This window comes from Triticum aestivum, chromosome 3A, assembly GCF_018294505.1.
Source record: "Triticum aestivum cultivar Chinese Spring chromosome 3A, IWGSC CS RefSeq v2.1, whole genome shotgun sequence".
In the NCBI taxonomy this organism is placed as follows: Eukaryota; Viridiplantae; Streptophyta; class Magnoliopsida; order Poales; family Poaceae; genus Triticum; species Triticum aestivum.
This window is the reverse complement of record NC_057800.1, coordinates 300,803,399-300,810,542: the sequence shown is the minus strand read 5'-3', so window position 1 is coordinate 300,810,542 and position 7,144 is coordinate 300,803,399.

Here is a 7,144-nt window from a genome sequence, read left to right as displayed (position 1 = left end):
AGGCATACATGAATCACATCGAGCATGTCGGTCATCAGCGAGTGATTCCGGGCTGTAGCACTGGGCTAACAAGACTTCGGGGAACCCAAGCTATAGTAGGCTAGGCAGGACTCCGAATGTCACTGCATGAGATTTCCCCGAAGGGACAGACATAGGAACGAAGTAAAACACATGCCGGCCAGTCAAGTGTCCTGAACAGTAGTGCTGGGCTAGCAGGACTCCGGTGAACCGGGCTGTAGCGGACTACTATGGCTCGAGGAACACTGGACTACATTTCCCCATAAGAAAGCTGCCATGGATAAATAACTAGATTGTTGGATCCCACTCATACCAAGCATTTCAATCATACACACAATATGCCCGATATGAGTACATACAACATGGCATCACAACAAAACTCTACAACTCAAGTACTTTATTTAAAGGCTCCAGGGAGCCATACATAACAAGTTCATACAGGTATGGGTCACATGACCCGACACTCAAGTCATACAAACATACAAGCACAAGCGGAAATAAATGGTCTGGGTACAGGCACTAGAAACCAAGAAGGCTTCTCGAAGCCTGTCTATCTACATAGGGCCCTCCATGGCCAGGATCACCACCTGGGTGGCTAGTCACTCATCGACATCATGGTCTACATAAAACCCATTGGAGGGGGCGGTGTTGTCGTCTGAAAACAATAAATAATCAAACATGAGTACAAGGTACTCAACAAGTCTTACATCAGAACCTAATATACATACTCATTCTCAAGAGGGTGGTGGGGTATTGCAGCAAGCCAGCTTTGACTCTTGGCTAAGCTATCCTACGGAACTCCACTAGTAAAATAGTTTTCGCACACAAGTCCACTACTCACCAACACAATACTCCACCGGGGATCCTCCCTCGTCATCCTACGAGAGGGCCATCCTCGGTACTCACACTTATCTTGAGTCTTTTAGTAGTATCCATTAACTTGTCTATGAACTGTATAGGCAACCAAGTAGTACTTTACCGCGGACGCGGCTATTCGAATAGATGATGTTAACCCTGCAGGGGTATACTTCTTCATACACGCTTTCACCACTTACCGCCGTTTACACGACATGTACTCGGCAACCTTCAAGCGGAAGCCCAGCAAGGGTGTCGGCTACGGCCTACCTAAACACTTAAGTCTCTAGTCCAGGTTTATCGCCTATCCAGGTTCCATCCGCAGGGAGTCCGGCCGAGGTTTCCACATACAGCCCCGAACGATGTGAACAGGGTCCCAAGACGCCAAACAGGCGCCCGGCATACCCGGCCACGGTGTATCTACCGCAACATAGCCCACCCCTAGGGTCAGCGCTACGCACGGCCGCCAACACATTACCTACAAACACCAGAAACTATTTGCAACTCCTGGACAGAGTACTAGGGTGATTAAGAAGCCGAGAGGGTCCATTGGTTTCGGGCCCAATGTATGGTAGTAACTGCATCTTAAATCACACATACAGATCTCAGTTCTTATGGACGGTCTCAATGAAACAACCCACCATGTACACCTACATGGCCTCTCATCGATACCCTTACCAAAACATATTCAACACATCCCTCACATTACCGACCTAAATATTTCACTCTAGCCCATCACCCAGATGAACCAGACCTGACACAACTCTAGGCATAGCAGGCATAGCAAGGTAGGAATCACATACATGGCCCAATCAACTCCTACACATGCTAGTGGGTTTCATCTAGTTACTATGGCAATGACAGGTCATGCAGAGGATAAGGGTTCAACTACCGTAGCACACAGCACTTTGAATCGTGTTGTCTTAATGCAGTAACAATAGCAGAAGCGAGAACATGGGTTTGTATCGGAATGATCAATGGTTTGCTTGCCTGTTGTAGAGGTAGTAGGGTACTGCCCTTCAGACGGATACTCGGGGTTTTCCTCGGAGGCAGAACCTACCACGAAAGTCACACCAAACATAATCAACACATGGCAATATGCAACGATATGATGCATGCTATGACATGGCAGGATGAAAGTGTCTTGGCCTAATGCAAGCTAAAATAGAAGGGGATGAACTCATTTGAATCAAAGATTCAAATATTAGCTCATTAAACATGGCCTTATTAGTGCATTACCTTATTCTGCTTAAACAGCAAGGTTAACTTGTTTTTGTCATGCATGAAACCATTACAGATGGATAGGTTGAATTTTTCTGATCATTTTTCATATATAAATCTTTACATTTGGAGCTATGGTTGATTTTCTATGATTTTTAGAAGTTTTGACTATTTTCTGGAATTCCTATTAAAGAATAAATCAAGTAATTGAATTAATGCATCAGCACTGCGTCACTGTGACGTCAGCGGGTCAAAGGCGCCAGCCCAGGTCAAACCTGACTGGTGGGCCCCATCTGTCAGTCTCTCAGCTAACTAACAGAGTTAGTTAGTGTTTAGTTAGCACTAAAGTAGGTTAGTTAGGCCCTGGGCCCACATGTCAGTGTCTCATCTAATTAACTAAGTTAATTTAACACTAATTAACCTAATGCTAATTAAGCAGGGGCTTGGGGAGGTCAAACCCCTGGTCAGCGGGTCAAACCCCCAGGTCAACTTACCGGAGTTGACCCGCGGCTCGTCGCCGGCGATGCCGGGGACGGTGGAGGGCGTCGGAACTCGCCCTCCGGCGACCGGAAGAGTGGCGGAGGGGCTCTACGAGACGCCCAAGCTCGCGCGCATCCATTGCCGCCAGTGGCTTCGGGAGACAACGGAGCGGAATGCGCAGGAGAGGCGCAACGAAGAAGAGGCCCTCCGCCTGGAGAAGGCGGAGGCCGACAGGGCGGAGGCCTCCGCTAAGAAAAAACTAGCGGAGGCCGAAGCCGCCGCCGCGGCGAAGCAGTAGGCTGAGGAAGCCGCACGCCGCCAGTCGGCCTTGCTCGTTATCCCGCTGAACTCTGCGCCGCCGCCTCCGGAGCTCACGGGGCCAACTGGAGAAGCCGGCGGGGAGAACCTCGTCGAGGAGAGGGAAGGCGGCGACCCCTCTACTCCGCACACGAATGTTCCGCGACCGCCTCCGCCGCCGTCTGAAGGCGCGCAAGGCGAGCAGCCAGTGGACTCTCCGGTGCCGCCGGCCGAAGACGAGGCTGTGGTGAGGCTACTCCTCCAAGTCGGCTCGCCAACGCGCCGTCGTCTGGAGAAGGCGACTTCGGCACCCCGCCCCCTGGAAGCCGGCACCGCCAGATCGGTGGCCCCAGACGCCAAAGCGACGAGCGTTGCACCTCTTGGGTGGGTGCGAGGAGGCGGCACAGGGCCACTGATCCGAGCGCTCCTGGACGTCCAGGCGAAGCTCCGTGCTGAGGGCGACGCTCTCCAGAGTTGCACCAAGGCGCTCCTAGCATCGCAGGCAGCCGTCCGGGTATGTTGTTTTTTTTCTTTGGTCTTTATTTTCTTCCTGCTCACTGTGGGGGCGCGCCAGCGCACCCACTGGGTGTAGTCCCCGAGTTTTGGGCCAGCTGCTGAGCAGGCGGCCCGGAACTCCAATTGATGAACTTCTGGGTACTAACTTTGTCTGAAATGCTTGTCGCAGGATTACCACAACCTCCGCGTCACTGCCTTCAACCGTAACGTTGAACAGCTGGGCATGCGGACCGCTGACTTGGCGGAGAGCCGGAGTAAGTCCTTTTTTCTTCTCTGCGGGGGTGCGCTCGCGCACCTGCGGGATGTAGTCCCCGAGATTCGGGCTGGCTGCTGAGCAGCCGGGCCGGATCTCCCCGGCGACCTACTTTATTGACGACTGTTGTCTTTCTTCCTTTCCTTCAGGAGCCAACGCTGCTCTTCAACAGCAGCTGAGCGAAGCCAACTCCGCCCTGCGTGCCAAAGGGGAGGAGTGCAGCAAGCTCGCCACAGAGCGTGATCTGCTGGCCACTCAGTTGGCAGAGGAGAAGGAGCTGCTTGTGAAGTCACAGAGGAAGGCGGAGGAGACGGAAACCTCCCTCTTGGCCGAGTTCGTGAGAGAGCTCTCCTCCTGGTCTGACAAGGAGGCGCTGCTGTCCTCCGGCTTCCACGAGATTGAAGACATTGTTGATGGTGAGTCTCTTTATTTTCTTTCCTCGAGCTGCTGATTTAAATCGTGCCGACTTCTGGTTTTTGACTTGTTTCTTCGTGTCTGTGCAGACTTCTTCCCTGGGCAGTCGCAAGCCGCCATCCAAGCCATCGAGGCTGACCGTGAGAGTCGGAGGGCGGAAGGCGCAGAGATCGCCGCCGATGCCCCCCGAACTCTTGACGAGCACATCCTGAGCATCGAGGCTCACCTCCGGCCAGCTCACCTGATGCTGCGCCACCTCCAGCGCGTCGGTGCTCAGGTGATTGCCACCCTTTGGCCGGATATGCAGGCTCTGCGCACCCCCAGCCTGACGGCCAACTGGCTGGAGGTCGCGGCTGGTCGTCTTGAGGCCTGGAAGGGCTCTTCGGCCCGGGCTGGAGCACACCGGGCCTTGGAGTTCGTCAAGGCATGGTACCCGGGGCTGGATCTGGACCGGTTGGCCACGCTTCGGTCGGAGGCCCAGCCGGAGATGGCGACTGCGGAAGATGCCCTCGTCAAACGTGCTGCGGTGATCGCCGAGTACACCGACACTAGCATCTTCGTCCCCGAGCGGTCTGAAGACGGCGAGGAGGTACCGCCGCAGTGGTTTGGGATGAACCCAGACTACGGCAAAGACTCAGCGGAGGTGATTGGCTCCAGCATCGAGGAGGAGGACGAGGCGGAGGATGGGGGCGAGGCAGAGGCACCAGAAGACGGAGCAGACGACCAGCCTTAGCCCGACCGCGCCTCTAGCAACGAGCCGCGTGCGACCGACCCGACTACTGCCGGAGGTGATCAAGCCGAGACTAGCCAGCCGGCCGCCCCGACGCCTGACGCTGACGCCTCCTCCGACCCTTCGACTCCGCCTGCTGCCTCCTGAGCTGCCGCTGTATCTTTTATTTTATCTGCTTCAGTAGTCTTTGAAGAACTTGTTAATTCGCACAATTCCACCCGCGGGTGTATTTTGGACCTCTACTCGACAATTCGGCCAAGGGCCTATGTTATGTAAATATATATATCAATCTTTTCTTGCTCATTGTTCTTTTGGCTGTTTTCCTTTGCCGCTTTCTCTTAGTTTCCTGCCTTGCCAATAGGACAGCCGCTCTACAGACTGTCGCTGGATCAAGTGCCAGGCTACTTTGGGAAAGCAAGTACTTAGCCGTTTTCAAGACTGTTTGAGCAAGTTGGATAGAAGACTGCAATCCGACTATCCGAGAGTCGGTTTGTGAGAAAGGCTGGAAGCCGTCTTGAGCTATGTTTTATGCTTTGAGTCCTTAGCCATTTTTCATGCGAATGCCCATTCTACCTTACTGCTGCCCACCGTACAGTCGCTCTGCGAGCTGCGGCTTCTGACAGGAGACGGCTTAGGCGTTTACACACTACTTGTCTGACTGCAGGAAGCATTTCATAGTGCAAGGCGGCAAGTCCCCGGGCCGACTTGTCGAGCCCGGTGCCAAGCGGCATGACAAAGAGTAACATACTTGTAGGCATAATTTTTATCATACAGACAAAAGAGGGTAGTCCCCAAGCTCATCTCGGGGGGGGGGCTGAAGTCTTGATACTTAAATACAAAAGGTAGCGTGGTACATACTGCATCAACTATAAAATCTTCGGAGGAGATTTGCATTCCATGGCCGCTCTGTATCCTTGCTAGAGTCGTCCCTCTTGCATTGCATATTTGAGCTTGTCGCCTTTGGGAGAGGTGAGGACGACGCCGGCTCCCAAGCCGGTGCGCATCTTGGAGCCGTCGAAGTGCATCCGCCAATGGGTGGAATCAGGTGCTGGAGGCAGGTACTGGGTCTCGGCCCAATCGACGAGGAAGTCGGCCAGTGCTTGTGATTTGATAGCGGTGCGGGGCTGGTAGTAGATGGTGTAAGGAGCCAGCTCTATGGCCCACTTGGCCACTCGACCAGAGGCATCTCGGCTACCGATGATCTCGGCAAGTGGGGCCGTGCAGACCATCGTGATTGGATGCTCTTGAAAGTAAGGCTTCAATTTCTTGGCAGCAAAGTGTACGCCATAGCACATCTTCTGGTAGTGGGGGTAGTTCTACTTGGAGGTCGACAGTACCTCGCTCAGGTAATATACTGGTCTCTGGACAGGCAGCTTCTTGCCTTCCTCCTTGCGCTCCACTACAATGACTGTGCTGACTACCCGGCTAGTGGCAGCGATGTATAGGAGCATAGGTTCCTTGGGAGTCGGAGCCGCCAGGACTGGTGGAGTAGTCTGCATCTACTTCAACTGGAGAAAAGCTTCGTCCGCCTTATGGTTCCACTCGAAAAAAGTGGTCTTCTTCATGAGTTGGTATAAGGGGAGGGCTTTTTCGCCCAGCCGACTAATGAATCGGCTGATGGATGCTAAGCAGCCGGTGAACTTCTGCACATCCAGCAGTCGGCTGGGTACCTCCATTCTCTCAATGGCCTTGATTTTTACGGGGTTGCATTCTATGCCGCGTTCAGAGACCAGAAACCCAGTAGCTGGCCGGCTGGTACTCCGAAGACACACATCTCGGGGTTGAGCTTGATCTGGAACCGGCGCAGGTTCTCAAAGGTCTCCTTGAGGTCTTCCAGCAGGGTTCCATGCTTTTCCGTCTTCACCACCACGTCATCCACGTAGACGTGGGCGTTCCTGCCGAGCTGCTTGAGGAGACACTTCTGCATGCAACGCTGAAAGGTGGCGCCGGCATTCCTCAAGCCGAACGTCATGGTGAGGTAGCAGAATGCTCCAAACGGCATGATGAAGGCGGTCTTCAATCTGTCAGCCGGGTTCAGCTTGATCTGGTGATATCCTGAGTATGCATCCAAGAAACTCAACAACTCGCATCCGGTTGTGGAGTCTATCACCTGGTCAATTCTTGGTAGAGCAAATGGGTCCTTGGGGCAGGCCTTGTTGAGGTTCGTGTAGTCAATACACATTCGCCATTGCTTGTTCTTTTTTAGCATGAGGACCGGATTTGCCAGCCACTCCGGGAAGAAAACTTCCATAATGAAGCCGGCTGCTAGGAGTCGGGCTATCTCTTCTCCGACAACTCTTCTCTTTTCTTTTGATAAGCGGCGCAGGGGCTGCCTGACCGACTTTGCATCAGACCAGACA